The sequence below is a fragment of the Corvus brachyrhynchos genome, unplaced genomic scaffold (genome assembly GCF_000691975.1).
Source record: "Corvus brachyrhynchos isolate BGI_N302 unplaced genomic scaffold, ASM69197v1 scaffold92, whole genome shotgun sequence".
Classification (NCBI taxonomy): Eukaryota; Metazoa; Chordata; class Aves; order Passeriformes; family Corvidae; genus Corvus; species Corvus brachyrhynchos.
This window is the reverse complement of record NW_008236973.1, coordinates 4196057-4216741: the sequence shown is the minus strand read 5'-3', so window position 1 is coordinate 4216741 and position 20685 is coordinate 4196057. Positions and strand designations below refer to the sequence as shown.

At 39.1% G+C, this 20685-nt stretch overlaps 1 long non-coding RNA gene across 1 annotated transcript; it reads left to right on the top strand.

The window, feature by feature from the left end:
* Positions 1–433: 433 nt before the first annotated feature.
* Positions 434–14921, top strand: LOC108445281. Its single transcript, XR_001860087.1, has 2 exons — positions 434–7004; positions 12189–14921. It is a non-coding gene; the product is annotated as an uncharacterized LOC108445281 (long non-coding RNA).
* The last annotated feature ends 5764 nt before the right edge of the window (positions 14922–20685 follow it).

The window sequence follows — 20685 nt, the reverse complement described above, 5'->3', positions numbered from 1 at the left end:
TTGGAGTGAGTAATTTCCGAACGTGCAATTACAAATGGCTAAAGTGCAATAGCTCCCCGAAGCATCATCACAATTTCTGCAGTGAGTGTTTAATTGTAGCCAGACTTTGTAACCTTACCATGGCCTGTGTCCCTGCCATAACCCTAGGCCTAAGCTCCACTCCTCAACATATGGGAAAATTTTTCAAGCTGATTGCTCCAATCTGATTAGGGGAAGTTATGTAGCTGCCATTTATTCAGAGTCTTGTTACCACACTCTAACAGCTGCTTTGTAAAAGATTCCCATTAAGGCCATTTTCTGCCTACTCCAATTCCAGCATGCCTGTCAAAGTAATTGTGATTGCTCTGATTGCTCTGAGGGTGTCAGCAATAAAAAAAATTAAAAATATTTTTGATATTGGGTTGGAAAAAGCAACTTTAATACAATGGTAAATTGGTTAGGAGAAATGCTTCCTGCCTCAGCCAGTTTTCCTGCCCTGAATCCTTTGTAAATTCCCCAGTGCAGGAAAGCACAGGTGTCTCCAGGACAGTCTGAGAGAAGGAACTTGCTCTGTATCAGGTGACTACTAAAACCCCAGCACAATTCCATTCTATGACAACAATCTTTGTCTCCAGTTGTCACTTTGGCAACCTAAAATCTTTGATGGGTTTTTCACTTCCAGCTGTAGAAATTGGGGGTTTGATAAGCAGCACATAGCTGAAATGTTGTGGTAGAACTGCAAAGAAAGCAGAGAATAAAAGGTTTTCCATCATGGTAAACATTTCCAAATAAAATTAAAAAAAAAAAAAAGTCGGGTGCTCAGGAGTTACACCTCAAACTGCTGCCAGTGGTTTCAGACTGACCAGCAGAAAGTCATCAGCCACATAGGAAAAAGAATGGGGTTTTGTCTCATTTTTTTCAGATATTTTATTATGTTCAGAATTTTAAATTAAACACATAATTAAAGGGACTTGATCTCAGTTATTTTCTGATACAAATATGTAAATGAATGAGTGGTTAATAGTTAAAAATGGTCCAGGATTTTGATCTGAAACAGCATCCACATAAATGTGTGTTGATCTCCTTGGATTTGCTTATACTTATTTCAACACAGATGCCTTTGCCCCTTTACATTTCAGATGCAATTTAGCTCTTAAACCACTGAAGGGTTTACCATTGCTTGGTTCCAGAGATACAAGATAACCAAATGTTTGACAATCTTTCTTCTAGCTACATGAGAATCAACATTAACATGATTAATGTACATATATTCATATGTTTCAGTGATTACTCCTCCATGCAGCATCTGCGGGTTCAATTGAAAATGAAACAAACAACTTTTATTTAGAATCATACCCACTTTAAGGAGCTTCAGGTTAAAAACTGGAAATTATTAATATTAATTTCTATTCCTGTAATCCATGGATTTTGAATTTTGGCATTGTGGGTTATATTCTACCTCTAATTGCAGGGATTTGGCAGAGATTGTTTTAATGTGTTTTGCCCCAAGTGAGAAGGCCTTTTGCTCTTGCTTCATGTTAGGTCAAAAGTAAAATGCACAAATCTAATGAAAATTCTCCAACCTGACTTTTAATAAAGCAAAGCATGTTTATGGTTGACATAGGTGTGCTGACTACCTCTGCCTGGACTGCATGAAACCTTTAAAATTTTACCCCCAGAATCCAGTTACAGTTTAACCATGTCTAAGCAGTTTAATTTCATCAAGGCTACGTTTTTTTAAATCTGAGGTCCTCAGATTTTTCTAAGAATTAAAAATATCCTTAAATGACAATATTTCTCCTTTACTGAGAAAGAAAGATTTGATTTTTATTATTCCTTGAAATGAAAACTTCTGAGAAGTTGACAACTGGAAAAGTTCTGTTTTAAGCAGTGAAATCCATGAAGTTATTTTTTCCCTCTTTAGCTGGAAAATCTAAATTCTGGGTATAGATCAGATAACAGATAAGGGTAAGATATCTGCAGGTGAGGTCCTATGCTAAGCATCACACCTAAACAAAATGCCTAAAAAGGCCCCCAAAGTTTCTAAATCTTTAAATAGGACATAATCCACAGTAAAAGGCATCCTTGAAAAGAAGAATTTTGCTCTTTGATTAGTTATGAAAATTGTCTTTGGTATCCATGAGGAGTGATCGCATGTGTTCCCTATTATGTCTGGCTTTCCAGGGGTCAGCAGCACAAAAGTTTGTTTGGTGAGTCGTCCATGTTCCATGTTCCATGACAACTTGTCTGAAGGGGTCATGTTCTTGGACAGAGAATATTTCACTTTCAGGCTATTTTTTATTAGTTCCTGGTGGCTAATAAGGCTTCTCAGATGTGACTGAGCCTTACTGCGTAAAATAAAGGGGTTAGTTATTCCAGGAAAAGATGCTGGCAAGGTGAATATAGCATCTTTCTGCCATCACTGCAGACAAGTCATGCTCTCCAGAATCCCTTGTGTCTCATAAGTTTATCACAGCAGGACTTTCACAGGTTTATTTCTAGCTGCTTTTCTGATGATGTGTATTAGAGGAAAGGACAGTTTGGCATTGCAGAGGCAAAAGGAGAAGACAGGCAAATAATTTAATGTCATTAATTTTACCTCGTGATCTCTTGGCAGAAAACACTTTTATGAAGTAATTTTTGGAGTTGAGGCAGAGTCTAAACTTTTTTAGCTTGAAAATGGTGGTGAATAGATTTTTGTTTCCATCCAGAGTTAAAAATGGTTTAACCAAGGCAACATGTTCACTCATAGCCTAAGGGCCCAGTCCAGGGACAGCACATATAAACACTACTTGTGAGAAATTTAAAAAACAAAATTCAACTACAAAGCTTTAAATCATTGTATGGGAAACTTTTCTTCTAAAGAAATTGATATATTCCATGGCTGCAACTGTTTTGAATTTTATAAGAACATCTCCCTCAGTTTCCATTAAAATGTTGATTTTATGATGGCTTCTTGTAGGTCTCTGTTTATTCTGAGTCCATGAGAGTTAGCTGTTGGTTAGGCTTCCCTGGGCAACATTGTTTTTGCTAGAATTCTGTTGATGGGATTTTTTTTCAAATACTTGGTTTTTCTGGGATAAGAGACTGGGTGGCCAGGCTTCTTAATGGTGGTAAAGTAGAGGTGTAACACCTTGTGAGAGAGTGGCAAAATTGTTCAAATCCCCACTGCTTTATAGGGATTAATTTAATGAGAGCTGTCAGTGAATATTGGAGGTGTGAGAGAAGTCCAAGGTGTTACAAGTGCTCTTGAAACCATGCTCTGGCTTCATACCTGCCAACATCACAAATGTTAAAAGTGGTAGACTTGGCAGATGGGCTGAGTCTGGTTCTTATGGCTGCCTGCTCCTGCAGAGCCTCCTGCCCCCTCTCTCCATGCCACTTGGAGAAGCCAGGAGCATCTTGCTCTTGTTGGCTGGCTTTCCCTTCTGAAAAGTCAAGCATTCCCTGCTTGAATTTTCCTGCTGCCGTTGTTTGAAAAAGCAAGACCTCACTGATCCTCTGAACAGCGTACACTGCAGGGAGTCCTGTGCCTGTCATTTTAGCAGCAGTAGAAGTTTTGCAAAATGAGCATGTTGGACCAGAAGTCTAGTGTTGGCAGGGGTATTTCTAGGGCACAAAGAGGAAAACTGGTCAAAGTGGAAGAAAGATGGATTATAAAGGGAAGTATTTAACAGACACACTATTAAGTTATTTAGCAAAGAGGAGCTGTGAATATGGTAGCCATTGAAGGAAAAGACCTTTTAGGCATGAAGAAAAGTAGGACAGAAGGTGAAATTGGTTTTAGATTTGAAATCCTTAAATGAGATTAGAAAAACAAATAATTTTCTCTTTGGTGGATAGATATCCTTGTGAATCTATAGGTGCTGTGTGAATCAGAAAACAGGTAAACTTGTGCCCTAGGTCCATCAAACTACTCAGGATTTATGCAGAATTTTATAGACAAAGAATCCAAGAATACCCAGGATGCACCTGATTTCCTGTGCTGTCACTGTGAAATATATCTCTGCATGCTCAGCAAGCTCAGTGCACTCAGCATGAATGTGAGATGTTAAGCAGCTTTATACAAGCAGATGACCACTTGTCTGGGATTTTCAAGTGCTTGGAAACTCAGTAGATTCAGAAACTGTGAGCAAATGACCAAATTCCTTTTGACTCCACAGGAAGTCAGCAGCAAAATGTGTAAGAGGAGGTAAATGACTCACAGAAGTGAAAATCTATGGCCAGTAGTGTCAGAGTCGGCAGTTATGGGTTTTACACAAAAAACCCAAACCCACCAAAGGAAAATTCATGGGGCCTGCACCTGGCCCATGTCTATTGTGGCTGTGGCAATGGAAGTAAATAAGAAAACAAACCCGTAACCTCTAAGTATCTGAATCTCTCTCAGCAACACTCTTATTTTGACCTCAAAAATTAATCAAATGATGAACCACACTAACAAATGTTGGCCAGACCATTCAGTCATTGCTCTCTTCAGAGACAGTAATGTTAAGAACTGCTTCTCTGGTTACTCAAGGTTGAGCTTCTCTTCCTTCAGGCAGGTCATTTTTTCCTTGCTGGTGATCTGGTTAGCCCTTAGTGCCCACAGTCACTGCATTTACCTCTAGATACGGGAGTGTGTGTGGTGGGCAAGTACAGGATCCTTCTGAGATGGAGGAATTATCCAATTGCTTTGTCCTCTGAGGAGCTGTAGACAGTGGAAAGAGAAAGATGATAGCTGGTGTTGGACTTTAAAACAAAGAACTAAAACCCCAGCAACTCATTCTGAGCATGAAAATCTTAGTACTTGTCTCCTGTTGGGAGACACCCAGAAGGAGAGCCCAGAGGACTCTAACTCCACAAGCAGGGGTAATTGCTGATGTGCAGAACATGCCTGGAGAGGGCATCAGAGGGAGGCAGGTCCTGAAAATCAGGTGGGGCTGGGAAGGTTGAGAGCAGGAGAAAGACAAAGTGGAGTGGTGCTCTGCAAAACATCCGTTGACAAAATGTGTAGATCACACCTGGCTGTATGGATGAATCTGAATGCCTCTGGTTGAGACTTCAGCATGAGTCAACCAGTTCCTCATGAATGCTCTAATCAACAGGTTATAATACAAAAGGAGCCTAAATCCTGACATATTAAAAAAAAAGGTCGAGGCTGACTTCTGCAGAAAAAGCCTAAACATCCCACTCTAAGAGGCATTTCCAAGTCCTGCATCTTCAATTCAGACCTGTGTCTCCAGCACTGAGAAGTGGCAATGGTTAGCCAGGTCATGTTGCTTCCTCCCTGGCTAATTCTGAGTCCTGACATGATGAATGAGATTGACTTTTGGTGGGTCCATGCTTAAAGCAGGATGCCTTGTGCCTCATTCTGCACTGAACTTTCCTCTTCCATGTAAGAGTGGGGCATAAACCCAGCAAGGAAACCATGCTCTGCTCTGACAGACATACGCAAAGTATTCCTAATGTGAAATTATCATGCTGGTTTGTCTTATAGTGTCTTTGGTTGGTTGGGTATTTTTGTGCTGGATACATCATGCAGACAGGAGATATGTGCTATTCATCTCCTCCCTAGTCAGTCAGGTGGAGTATTTTGTTGCAGCATGCCTGTCTGGTCTGTGGCCCAAGGTGTTCTTTAATGCCAAGGGGAGGACTGAGGAATAGGATGGGGAGGAGCATACCTTGCTCCTATCCCCATTGGGAATTGGGGTCTGGCAGAAGCATGCACCTGGGCACAGGAACCAGGGAGAACCTCTGAGCTCAGCAGCACAGGCATTTTGTGTTAGGAAGGGCTTTGTGTCAGGAAGGGCTGCAGTGAGCAAGGCAGCTCCTGCCATGTAACTTCACTTCTTCCTTAATGGTGGGTGTTTGGCTTTGAAGCTCTAGTCTCCCCTGATCAGTTTACTCCATAAATTAATGTGTTAATTGTACACACAGTGTTGTCTATTAGGGAGGTGTGTGTTTGATAGCCTCCAGCTGTGAGTTTGCAGAGATCCTGTTGTAGAAATCATTTCAAGGAGCAGTTTTCACAACCTTTTTAATGCACTCTTAAAAGTAACAGTTACAGGGGCTTTAAGGTATGCAGCTGAAACATGTTTGGAGAATAGCTCATTTAGCAGCTCCAGTGTTAACTTGATGTTAGATCGAATTGCATGATGCCAAATTAGCTGTACACCACATATCATCCCACTAACATTGCAAGAGCTTCTCTTTTTCTTAAAAAAAAAAAAAAATAAAAAAACACAACCATTTTTAAAGCTCATACTTTAGAAATTCTTTTGTAACAGGTTCCATCTGTTCTTAATTTCTTTCCTAAGCAGGCAGGCTAGAAAGCAAACCTTTACTCACATCGACTCCTTGTGTGAGTCACGGCGCACAGAAGTGTGCAGGCACTCTGATCCTGAGATAGAGGCAAGTGCATATTATATATTTACAACAAATCTCTTTGACCTCTCAAATGCAGCAGGCACTACTGTTAATATACCAAACCCTGTGTGTCACACAGGCAGAGCCACAACAGATGTATTTTAATGTTTTGGGTTTTTAATTTGTCACCCTTCTCTCTTTGGACATTCATTCTTAAACCTATAAAAATAAGTAAATATAAGTTTGTTTCTTTTAGTAATAGGAACTAAAGTCCAGCTGATATTGGGAATGGAGGTCTACTGTCAAAAACTACAGTTTAGCTATCTGTCAGGTGAATATTACTGAGGTGCTCCAAAGTGTTCAGACATCAGTAGGTTTGAGAGGGTCTACACAGACATCCACACCCACCACCAAAGTATGCAACCTGAAAAACAGATAATGAATTTTCCCCACTACAAGCAGATGTATTTGTGAGGGGACAACAAGCAGCTCAATGCATAGTTAAAAAACACCTGCACATTCAGCTGGACCTGTGTTCCAGTGGTTGTGGCTAGAAGAAGTTTGTCAGGAAAGCAGAAACAATCCATTTTTCTTTCCCTTTTTACAGTAATTTGCTCTCACCAAACCTGGAAGGGCTCTGGGTGGAGGGTGAGATGGGAGAGGAAGCAAAGCATCGGAAGGTGAGAAAATAATGCAGTGGAAGTTGAAGCAGCTTGACCCAGGGAGACACTGACCTATGTAATGTAAATGGGAAAACTTGAAGAAAGAAATGGTTTGCAGACAAATAATTGGACAAGGTTGACCTTGATACTGAAAGGGGAGGGGTGGAGAAGGAGAGAGGGAGAAAAAGAGGAAGAGAGAAACGAAGATCTGTGTAATGTAAATCAAAAATACTTCAGTATAAGCATTTACAGACCAGTTGGAGCCCAGAGAATGTACTCCTGTCATCTAGCCCCTGAAAGTTTCAGTATGCAATTTTCCCAAGTAATCTAAAGTACTTGTTTCAAGAAAAAAAAAACCCACCTTTACAAGGGTCTGCAATTTGCTATTTAAATTGTATAGAGAAGTTTAATGTGGTAGGTCACAAGTATGCTGCCCTACTTCACCAATCCTTTCCAACAGGCAGCCTGCTTAATGCATACTGCTATCAGGCTTTTCCTGAATTTACTGGGGGCCTTCACTGATGTACTAATACAGTAGGTTCTAAAATGCTTGAAAAATAAGACGAAGATTAAGATTAAACAAAACATTTTTCTTGGTGATAAATTTAAGCAAATTGAATCTAATTGCTCAATTTTATTCCAAGACAGAGTCTGTGCTGACCTCAGACTCAAGTATTCTTCCTGCCTTTTGCAAGCCTGAATACATGACATCATTTGGACAATTTGCACATATTTATACAATTTGTCATCATTCTGTCTTTACAGTCTGGAGAGTTACAGGATTTGCCTCTAGGCTTACTTTTCTCCCTGCACAAAATGCTTTATGAGAATCATATGCTTGCAATACTATTTTTAAAAACTGAAAAATTTAAGTAAACATTGGGAACCTACTTCATATTTAAAGCTGATATGAAGAAAATAAATTGTGAACAGAGTAACAGGGGCTGGCAAATTCTAAACACAAGCATGTACTGGAGGCACAAGTGGTTTTTTCCTTAGGCTACCTTTGACATGGGTATGTATGAACAGCATGGGCCAGAATAGTATTTCAGAGATGGGGGTGGCATTAAATGAATTTTTTTGTTCTTTCACCAAATGTAATTAACTTCTGTACCTTATTATCATATCAGTCAGTTGCATGGATTATCAGGAAGATTAAGAAAGTGGTTGGTTGGCGCACAATCCAAACTTAGATTCTTTTGAGATGAAGGAAGGGGAAAAGATTGGCACAGTGGAGAGACTCAAGAGTTTGCAAACTAAATGCTTACAGTTATTAAATCCTTAGTAGTTGGATGTGAATAAATTTTCTTTTTCAAGTGGTAGTAACAGGGGCTGGCAAATTCTAAACACAAGCATGTACTGGAGGCACAAGTGGTTTTTTCCTTAGGCTACCTTTGACATGGGTATGTATGAACAGCATGGGCCAGAATAGTATTTCAGAGATGGGGGTGGCATTAAATGAATTTTTTTGTTCTTTCACCAAATGTAATTAACTTCTGTACCTTATTATCATATCAGTCAGTTGCATGGATTATCAGGAAGATTAAGAAAGTGGTTGGTTGGCGCACAATCCAAACTTAGATTCTTTTGAGATGAAGGAAGGGGAAAAGATTGGCACAGTGGAGAGGAGACTCAAGAGTTTGCAAACTAAATGCTTACAGTTAAATCCTTAATAGTTGGAGCATGTGAATAAATTTTCTTTTTCAAGTGGTACATAAACCAAGGAATACTTCAAAGGAAATTTGGCATTATTTTTTGAGAATTTAAGCCCTTTAATTGTGAGTTTTCACAGAATCTCAGTATATCCTGAGTTGGAAGGGATTCAAAAGGATCACCAAGTCCAGCTCCTGGCCCTGTACAGGACAGCCCCAAGAACCACACCATGTACCCGAACACACACAGGTTTGAACTCTGTCAGGCTGGTGCTGTGATCACTTCCCTGGGGAGCTGCTCCAGTGCCCAACCACCCTTTGGGTGAAGAACATTTTCCTAATGCCCAACCTAAACCTCCCCTGACACAACTTCAGGCCATTCCCTTGGGTTCTGTCACTGGTCACCACAGAGAAGAGATCAGTGCCTGCTCCTCCTCTGTCCTTCACAAGAAAGTTGTAGACTGCGATGAATTCTCCCCTCCCCTCAGTCTTTTCTTTTTAGGTCCGCCACATTCAGCTGCTAGATTTCAAACTGGAAAACCTTTTTGCTTGTTTGGGGTAGTTGTTATTTCCAAAGCAGTCTTCAAAAGAGAACAGCAGAATACGTTCCTGAAACAGCTGAGATGCTCTTTTCCTAAAGCAATGATATCTGTGAACTTTAGTTTACATGTAGACTATATCTATGTTTGGTTTCTTATCAGGGCAACACTTGCCAAGGTGCCAATATTCCCTTACATCTGCTTATTTACTCCTGCATCCCAAAATACAGATCAGAGGTGATCTATACAGCCCATTGGCTGAGTCACTATTTGAGAGTAAATATGAGGTAGTAAATATGAGGTTGACAGAACTCATTTGCTTTACTGTATTTTTTTTACTTCCTCAATCCTATAAAAGGATCTGGTACAATATTTTTTTTCCCAAAAGGTAAGAAAAAAAAAAAAGTGATTTTAAAAGAAGGCCAAACTCTTTCTAATTCCCCTAAAGTCGTATTTTTTCCATTTTGAATCAGCATTTTCTTTTGAATTTCACTTTATCATTTTAGAATAGTTATAATTAATGCACAGCTAAAAAAGAATTTTCATCTCCTGTTGAATGAAATTTTTTCTTCAAATAACATTTTTTCAGCATTATGGCTTGACCATCAAATGAAGAAAATCTGCAGTGTGTGCAGCTAGTAAGACCTTTCTTCCACAGTAAGAAACAAGCTTGGTCATTGATTTCAGCTATCATAAAATGAAGTCCTTATTGATTCACACCAACAGCTTTTAACTTTCAGAGCGAGCTCACATTTGAACGATAGACTGAAAGTGAGTGATCCATAAACCTGGTAAACAACACTTTATTGCTCTTGTAACTCTGTAGACGTGCATTGAGCTTTATAGACAAAAGCAAACCTTCTAAGTTATTGTGGACAAATAGAGAGGAGACAAACAGCAGACTCAGAAAGGTGAGGATGGATGAAGATGGTAACCATCATTTGAAGTATATTTCCAGTGGGTAATTGGAAGCAGGGGTCAGACATTCTGGCTTCTTGAAACAATCACTTTTTTAGGGGAGTTAGAGGAATAAAGATGGAAGGCCCTAGTGAAAGCCAAAAGGGATGAAATCAGAAAGATAAACACAGAACCTTGCTTTGGGGGCATGCATTTTGGGCCCAGTGATAGATGCAGGGAAAGAGGTACAGTAGGTGTATAAAGCATCAGGACATTGTAGTTTAAGCTGAAGAACTTTTTTCTGACCTTGTAAATGAAAACGAACCTGAAGAGATACTTTAAAAGTTCCTTGGTACTGAACCTACACCACAGTTTTACAGAAAGACTCAGTTAATTAAAACCTGCAAAACAAAACACAGCTATTAATTCACTACATGGTCCTGTGGGGTAACAGCCTGCTAATGCAGCTTGTGTAGACCCTGTGCCGCTTGCTACTTGTGACAGCAGATCCTTCAGGCAGCGATGAGGCAAGACTTTTGCCTATGCTTACCTTTATTCACTGCCACTAAATCTTTTCACAATCAGGGTCTAAGCATCTGTCAATAAGTCCTGACCACACAGGCACATTGACTTATAATCTGATTTCTATTCACTATGCACACAGGTTATCAATGCACATATTTGGTGCCCTTCATTAGTTTAGTGTGCTATCTTTAGAGAAAAGTCAATGGCCTGCCCATCTCAATGGATACCGTAGAATAAATTTGTGAACTAACTACAAAAGAGTACATAAAACCAGATGAGGCATGACAGAATTAAAGTCTTTGAGTCAGAGGCTCAGCTGTGGCAAGCAGCCAGCTGTGCCACTGCCAGTTAGGCCATGCGTATTACCATTACAATTATATCGAAGGGAAATGACTTCATGCACAGGGTATGGCTTGAATATTAAAAATTCCTTGAGCGAAATGAAAGGCGCATTACAGTATGACAGAAAAAGAGTGCAAACATGTTTCATTTTATTTCAACACTACGCTCCAGCAGATGCACTGGTAAGCAAAGGAAATTGCTAGGTCTCAGTTTCATGTTCCAGGGCTTTACTGATTGGAGGACAGATTTACAGCACATGTAAGAAACAATTAGAATAGGGACTCCACCAACAACAAAGCGAGGGAATAAATTCCGATAATGAGACGGGAAAAGTACAAGGTAGAAATGATCTATGTGCTTGCATTCGAGGTATAAAATGTCAAAAAGCCCTGTGTCAGCATGAATTGCACTAGGCAACAGATGGTGTACAGATTACGCTCTCTCTCCTCCTCTTTCTCCCTGCGTCTCTTTCTTTTATAGGTTTCTTTCCAAAAAAACTACAGATTTCCCCCAAACACTTTGCTATTTATTGGCTGTCAACTGAATAACCATAAATGTTTGGTTGGGAGATTGTTGGAGAAAGAAAGAAGGGAACAGACAGAACAAACTTTAAAGTTTTCCCAGTTACATTGCACAAACAGGAGATCCACTCTTTACATTCTGAATACTTGCTTTTGGTTAAATAGTTTAGGCTGAAAATTTTATTTTTTTCTTCCCCATTCTGGAGACAGTAACTAAGTGTCACACAGAAAAGAAAGAGAGATGCCTGCAGAGTAAAGACTCTGCAGTGCTGAAGTCATGTCTAGTATCACAGCAATGAAATGGAGCTCAAAGAAACTTGTTGCTTCATCTTAGCATCTATTTACATTGCATAGGCAGAGTTCCTGAATCATGAAAAGGTCTCATTTTGTGAGAAAAACTCATGAGCTATGGAAGGATCTGATATTTTTTGCATACTTTCACCTTGGTGAATCATAAACGATAACAGTTTATGGCTATAAACCAACCAACACTGCAGAAGCCTTATGAGTAGGGACTATTTTACCTGTTTCCCCAATGCAGCCACTTTGTGTGTGAAATTGTGATACAGCAGTTTAGGGTAAATGAAAACAATAATATGGGAATTCCAGTCACATTAGGCATTTTATGCTCAGAAGCACAAGAAACTTGAGATTTTACAGTTGTTGTTGCATTTCTAACCTGGTACACATTCTTCTGTTTTTAACAATGCTGTTTTGTTTTCACAGGGGCTGAATACTCTGGAAGAACAAGATGAAAATAGTCATCTGGATGACATTTGTCTAATTTTCCACTTCTAAATCTGAAATATTTTAGATGCCATTTATTCAGGATACAACTAAACCAATTGCTACTTTTTTTTCTCCTTTAATTCTCACAATGTATTTTATGGACAGAAAACTGCTAGGCTTTGGACAATCTAAGTGGCCAATGCTTATTTTAAAGTTCAAAGCTTCACTGTATTTTTGTGATATTATCCCTTGCACTTCCCACCCAGAACAATGCAATCCATTTAAAGCAGACTGGTTTTCTAAATTGCTTGATCAGAAAAGTACTAGAGATGCAGATTAACCAAAGAAGCAAGGGAGGGTTTTAACCAGAAGTTATGATCCTTTCATAGCCCATTAACACCTGATGAGGTGGCCCACACTCCTCTGTTTCGTGGCACTGCTGCAGCTATGTGTTAGCCTCACCCATCACATCCTGCCCCTGGGTCCTGCCCATGCTCCCGCTGCTAAGTCCTGATGCCTTGAAGTGGCTACCTGAAAACAGAGGCTAGACAAGAATAAGAGAACAAAAGTAGGTATTTATTTGAAGGGCCTTCAAAAGTACACCCTGGGCAGTCAAAGCCTATGAGGGGCTCCACCCAAGATGGACGCTGGGTCATGGGCTCTTCAGACTTTTATAAGTTTGGTCCATTTGTATATCAGGGTTAATTCTCCAGTTATAACCTCAGTTAATGATGTAATTACCCCAAATTTGCCCCTCCTCTTCAAAGGCTTTTAGTTTACACATTTTGGGGCTTTGGACAATCAAAGTGTCCTTGAAGTGCAAACCTAAGAGAGGGTTTGTTATGTCTAACCAGCATGAGAGAACAGCAGCTAACAGGACTCACGAAACTTCAGACTTACACACTAGGCAGTACAGGATTTGAAAAATATAAAAGTTAAAACCTAAGGCATCAGTCCCACTGGCCCCATCTGGCAGAAAAGGGTTATGATTAGAGGTATTTTGTGAAGTAGGGACAAAGGATGCTGTAAGTAAGGGCAATGGTTTCTGAGATACTATTTGTGATAGGTACTTTACCATCAAGCAAGGAAATGTGCCCAGAGGCAAAAAACCCACAGCTGAGCTCTGAGGTTAGTGCAGTTACAGAAATATCTTCAATCAGAAAGGATAGTTTCAGTGTCAGGCTCAGGGTGGAAGCTGAGTGAGTATTAAAATCCACTGGAAAGGAAACTATGAGTTGTCTGGCCTTGTGTATTACACGTAGTGGACCAGGTTGTCTAGAAACTTTCCAAACCTGTCTAGGATGGCTGTGCAGGTGTTTGTGCATCATGTAGGTATGTGCTTTCAGTTTGTAGATATAACCCACCTCATTTAATTTACCTGTGGAGCAGGGTGACAACTGTTACATGTTGACTCTGAAAACTTGCTGACTAAGTGCCATGTCTATGGATCATCACTCTCCCTCACCTCTGCAGCAGTGCAGAGAACACCCCCTTCATTGTGGGGTTTCCTGAATGCCCACCTCTGAGGGAACCTGCCAAGAGAGATAGTTGCAGCAGTTTTGATCTACCTTTGCCTTGTGGGGATTATATGGAGGTCATGTCCTCACAAAAGCAGGAGGATGTGTGCCATCTCTAGTGTGTCTCAGAAGGATCAGCAAAGGAGGAGTAGCTATTCTCCGGCAATCTCCAATCACATAGGGCTTTTGCACTCGAGATTTTAAAGAGGCTATTTCATAGTGGGAAAGTGAAACATTTAAATAACTTTTCCTTCTAAAGAGAAGTGTGTCAGAATGCACACCACTACCCAGACTTACACAGATGTCAGTCTTGACCATGCTCAGACAGAAGTAGTATTTCTTAAGGCACCAGGAAACGATGAAAAAAAAACTATCATAAAAATGCCTGTGTTGTTATTGAAAGGAGGAATTCTGATGAGATGGAAAGAAGACTGAGCAGTCAGAGGAACATCTACAAGTGGCTGACAAAAAGAATCCTAGCGAGGAATAATACTAAAGACTGAAGACTGAGACTACTGGACATCTTGTTACAAAACATGAGCAAAGAGTTTTCTAAATACACAAAGATTTTCCTCATTTCGCAACTTAGAGAGAGAGACATTTAGCTCCCGATCATACTGTTAGGAGTTAAAAGTTCTGTATTTTCAAGTGGTAAAAGTGGCTACAGGTTCACAGTCTGCAGCCAGAGGCTCCAGAGCACATGAGGATGTTATTTCTTTCCATTTCTTCCATCTCAGGATCCTGAATTAATTTCTAGAACTTAATTAAAACTTCAGAATACCTCTGTAGTATAGCTATTCTAATCACTTCCCCATTATACAGATTGTGAACAGAAAGAGAATGACATTTTTAAAAATCCTTAGCATTAAGCTAATTGATTCCTTTGAAGTCACTAGGAATATTACAAAGAGCATGAAAGCCAACAGAGTTAAGCCAGCTCTAAGTTCCAGATTTTCAGAGATCTTATTAGAACTGCTTAAAAAAACAAAAGTTCCCTTTGCTTAGGAAGCTCTGAAGTTTATTTTTTATATCAAATCAAAACACAGATTCAAAATTTCTCCTAGTACTAAAATTTCACTTTGGAAGCACCAACATATTCAATTTTCAGGTTGTTTGTTAATATTGTAACATAATTATGTTTGTTGTCTAGCTTTTTATATTATTGAATATGTAATAAATTTTCAAAATTAAGTATAAGAAAACAGTAAAATTATACTTTTCCCTTTATTTGTATGAAATAATGTCTACTTTAATGAGATAAGTTCAATCCAATTTAGTTTGACTTTCAGTTGTAGGAAATGTCATACACTTTGCCACATCTCTGTGAAATGCTTTGAATCCGAGAAAAAATGCCTTTGCAAATGGAAAACCATTTCAGCTAAAGTGTTTAACCATTTCTAGCACTTAGTTCCTAAAACATGAAAATTAGTTGCCTTGGAGGATCTTGGTAAGTGCCTGAACTGGCAAGATATGTGTCACTCAATGAACTGTATGCTTGTTTATATCTTCAGATTTCTAAAGAACTTTATAAAATATAGCCCTCATGTTCTGGAAAATCCCACCCAGGACCACGTTACTTCAGGCCACTGAACAAGTAGGTGTTGGTGCCAATGAAACATGAAGCAAAAATCTTAACCATAACAGCAAGTGTATCTGTCCTTCCTTTTGCAATTAGAAAAAGGAGATAATAAGGGATTTTTGTAGAAGGCAGACAAAAACTAGATTAAAAAGAGAGCCAGACACATTAATTTCATCCTGGTTTCATACTTTTTCAGCTGGCAGTGGAAAGAGAGGTATATTTTTCCTATGGAGCCAGAAGTCTGTGCAGGTAGCAGTCCTCCTGCTACTTTTGTGTTATGACAGGACTGCTCCATTTCATTTGCACTGACCTGGATACAATGGTGATCATGCCAGGAACTCTTGAACTAGAATCTGTGATTGAGTATTGCTTTCTTCTTTTTTTTTCAGGGTTAAATCTTGTGAACTTCTCTCCTTTGACTGCCTCAATTTCTCTAAAAATAAAGTATGCACCCTGTAGAGAAGTTGCGAATACAAATTAATGAATACCAATTAGCATACACACTGAGGAGAAAACCCTTTGTATTTAGTAGCAGATTGATCAGTTTTCCTTTTTGGATCACTTTCTAATTTTAACCTCAGTTTACTTTAGAATCCCCATGCAAATCACTTTGTTTTTCAGTTTCAAATATACATATTCATCATCAATTATTTGACATTGTAAATTGTCAAGCCTATGATACATTCAAAGTTTCTTTAAAGAGAAACAGATAGATGTTATTCTTTTACCCATTGACCCCTGGATCAATGGAAGTGAAATTCTGAAGGCAGTCCAGTTAGAGACAAAAAAGTACATGTGTGTGTGTATAGATATATGTATATGCATATGCACATGCATTTCTTATGAAAGATTGTATTAGAATTGCTGTTTAAGTAGATATAATTGTATGTTCAAAGGAAAACTTCTCACACTGAGATGAATGTGCATGGTCTAAGACAGAGCTGTCTATTGATGCTCTGTATCAATAGGGACAGGATGATCATCAACTCCCAGAATTAAACCTGTTTATCTGAAAAAGATCTCAACATCAACATTTCTAGTCCAAGAAATAGGCAAAGTTAAAGGCAAGTTTTCAAGTCAAAACAAAAACCAACCCAGCTAAAACTGTCAGTGTCAAGCTGTGAAAAAGTTAATGAAAAGAACTGTGATCTGCACCATTAGTTTTTGTGAGAAACTCTCTTTTTCAATAGTTTGTACACTTAAAAACTGATCAAATGTAAATGCAACAGTGGGTTGGGAGCTGATTTGAGGAAACTGCAAATGTAACTGATAATTTTGATTCTAGCATGAACTTGCCATGCACTATGGATTCAAATTATAGTTTTGTGCCATTACACTGCTTTATTGTTTTTTTTCTCTGTTTCACTTTTTCTTTGATGTAGAAAATCAACAAAAACTAGAGAAATATAAATGATGGGATATGTCAGAAAGAAGCCAGTGACATTAGTTTAGTTAGGAAAAAAATGTGGTAAAAATAATCCACACCTCTCTTAGCTTATTTTTGTTAAATTATTTTGGTTGTGAAAGAAGTTAGCATGACTGTTGTACTTGGTCATTAAAAATAGAGGATAAGTTAAAAAGAAAGGATTGGGAATTGTAGGAAACAGGCATATATGAATAAATAACATGAATAACCAACCCATGTCATTTGGCAACAACCCAAAATGAGGACTTAGAAAAATTACTTCAAGGAGGTCTATGCAAAGATATGTAGCAACGGGGTGAAAGACTGGTTCTAGGCTTTGAGGAATGCTGAGGACATGGCCTAAATCAACATGAGTAGGGATAGTGTAGGTGTGTGATTAGGTGATAGGGCTCAACCATTTGGTATATTAAGTTCCTCTGACTTCTCCCCCAAAATTCTGTAAAAATTCTCTTCTCTTCTGATTCGAATACCTGCTGTTCTGCAACCACATGCTGGCTTTTACTTGCTTCCCACTTTTTCACCAAACTCTTTGGCCTCCAGCTCTGCAAAATCTGAGGCTGTGGATGGATGACTTTCATCTCTGGGCTCACAGTAACTCCTCACACAGAGCAGGAGCAGAGGCGGTACAGGTTGTACCACCGTGGGACACCCTGAAAAATGGTGCATGGCTGCACCAGAGTGCACAAAAATGCTTGTCATGCCATGTGCTGCTAACAGGATTCCATGGAAGACCTTCACAGTCTCTGTTTTCCTGACAGTACACCTGCATCTGTGAAACTCATTTCTTCCATTGCCAATACTCCTGCAAAATGTATTTTCCCATGTGGCTGCCAAAAAAAATACAAACAAGCAAACAAACAAAATAATAATTTAAAAAAAAAACAACCCTCCCCAAACAAACAACAGCAAAAAACAAACAAACAAACAAAAACAAAAGGAAGAAGGAAATAATTTTTAAATACATTTTTTTCACAATTGTCATCAAGAAAATTCATATACTTACCTGGACAGTATGCCTCTGAAAAGGGAGTTTTTTTCTGTAAATTCCACCCTCCTGTTCACAGCACCAGTGCTTCAATGAGTTTTTTATAATATCAGTAATTCATTAATAATTTCAGGATTCAGAAGAAAGCCTGCTACAAAAGGTGGTCTATTATGTAACTTGTTTTTAAAGTTTCTTTTTTCATAAAAGAATTTATGCAACAGTGGTAGTTGACAATGCCACTCTAAGTCTCTGCAGTTTGTTCCTTCTCTGAGACACAGATCAAACAAATAGTGCTATTTATTTTTGCTTGAAGTAGTAAATAATATCTCTATTACAAAGATACATGACAGCCGATGTGTGATCATCAGGCTGCAGTCTCTCTTGCTGAATCTATGGTAGTGCTGATAGTGTTACAGCCTCTCCCTTAAAAACCTGTCTTTCAAAAATATTTTATTGCAGGCATAAATGCAGGGTGTTGCTGTCCTAGTTTGTACAACTCGTGAAGTAAGCCTGAATTTAAATCTTTAGCAACCTACATTTTTTAATAGTAGACATTATCTAATGCTGATGCCAAAATTACTTCCTTTGAGTTTCTGACAGGAGATCCACTCAGCCTGATGCAGCCAAGTATGGGAAAGCTGTGTGGTCCCCTGCCAGAGCTGTCACTGATACCTCTGCTGCTGAGCTTACTGCACACCAGGTCTGCATAAGCTAAGAACAGGGCACCCAAGGAGGTGAAATCCTGACCATCGATCAGGGCATGAGGATTCAGCAAGGGATGCTGGCTCCCCTTTGTTTCCTCCCCACAACTGTTGTGAAGAGTTATTAAAAGTTCTCTGTACTGCTCCATGGGAACCAGTATAAATGCCTATGTAAATACGAATGTGCATGTGTTTTTCTCCTTTGGCATCACCCTTTACCTGCTCTTACTAACAGCTGTGTTTCTCAGAACATTAAGTCAACTAGAGACCCCGTGGCCAGTGGCTGCCGTGCCAGTACATCCACAAGAGGTAAACTTTTTCAGAGCACTTATATGAATGACAATGATTATATGAAGCCTTGAACATGCTATTTTGTGATTCAGTGACAGGTTCCACAAAAAAGTCACTTCCAAGGATGCCTTGTTTTTTAAATGGTTGAGTCCTTTAAAATAGAATAGAATAGGTATTCCAACAAGCTAAAGAGAAAAAAATCCAAAATAATCTAATTCAGCTCTACAGACATTAATGCTATTTGTAGACTCACGCTCCTCCAAGTTTTGTTTGTTTGAAGGAGTAGATGGTAAAAGACATTAGAATGCAGGTGAGCTTCCACTAATGGAAAATTATTTCTGGAAAAAAACCTCCTACATTTGTTTGCACACTCACACATACAGATGGGGTATAGCATTATGCCATATGGAAGATAACCTAAAATATTAAAATACATTAATTCTCTTGCCCTGAAGGCCTGCTGGCTGATTACAGACAACTCACTGGGGGTTTACACTCCAGTAAATTCACTTAGTTTCATAACATAGGTATTTGCTGGTGCTGTGATACACTGTAGGGCAATGAGCCTATTGATCTGCTGTTATTAGATGTGTTAAGGCTCTGAAACATATTTAAAAAATAAAGTAATTGAATTCTAAAATTTTTCAAAAAGTTAAATATTATAAAGCTGCAGTGGTGCAGCAGAAAGTTTAGCACAATGTTGTCTTATTTCTCCAGCAGTTTCAGATATTTTTTTTGTTCTGATTTTCCTTGCAGACCAGAGTGCTTATTGCTACACCTCTTTTTGCTGCACATATGTGCTTGTGTACTGCAGCATTACAGCATCATGACAGCAAAAGGGGATGTTCAGCCTTTTCCAACCAGATTCCAACCCTTCTAGCTGCCTCCTACCTGTGACTGTAACTTAGATTTGTTGAACTGGTACTTAACAGTGGTCAGAGGAGGCTGTAAATCCCACTCTGGTGATGTTCCTTTACTCATTGCTGGTCTGAAGCAGCTGCATGAATTTTGGGTCCCTTGATGTATATCAGCTTCAATAAGGAGAAGATAACTGAGTCCTTTCTGCTGTAGGGAGATACCACTCACAGGAGGACAATAAATTAGCAAAAATCATCTGCATTTTTAGTGAACAAATATGAAAAAAAAAAACCAACAGAATGTTATCATGAGCAGAAACAAACACACTGTTGGATGAAGCTACTGATGTTGGATTGGCTGCCTAGCTGTTTCTGAACATAAACACACTAGTAAATGAAATTTCAGCTGCCATGATGCCTGCATGTGCTGGTAAAACAGGCCGCAGGGGAACTGTAGTCGCATAAAGCAACTTACCTACAGATACAGTGGGCCAGATCTTCAGAACTTCTGTAAATCGCTTTAGTCTGACCAAGTGTCTTGCAGTTATGGTTCAGCCTAAGGAAACCTCCGACTGAACCACAGAAGTTTCACTTCAGGCCTGTGTTTTATGTTCTTATAAAATACAGTGTATTTGTAAACAGTGAGGTAATCTATTCTTCATACACCACCTTTCAGATGACAGCCAAGCAGCCTTCTCTTGTTGTTAGCCTTTGCTATTTCAGCAAATTGATTTTTTTCCCATGCACTCTTTTATTTCTAGACTGCTTGGGCCGGACCCAATTTCTTTTGAAATCAGTGGAAGGATCTATTGTCAGTGGGAGCTACCTGAGGCTAATTTACCCCTTTGGGAAATAAAAACCCCCAAAAGAAACCAACAAAATAAAAACACCAAAGAGAAATTCTGTTTTCAATGTCAGCTCTTGATAGATTTATCCTGAAGAAGACTTAAAATGTAATTAGATCTTGGTCACTAGCCATTTTTAATCTCTTCCTTAGCTTTGCCAAATATTCACCAGAGACAGCCTGACCTTGCATTTTGTCTTCATGTGTACATGCTGGTCTTATGGCTGAGCATCCTTCCCTTGTCTAAGTCTCCATCCACCTGGTTTGCATTTGGGCAGGGCTGACACAATAACC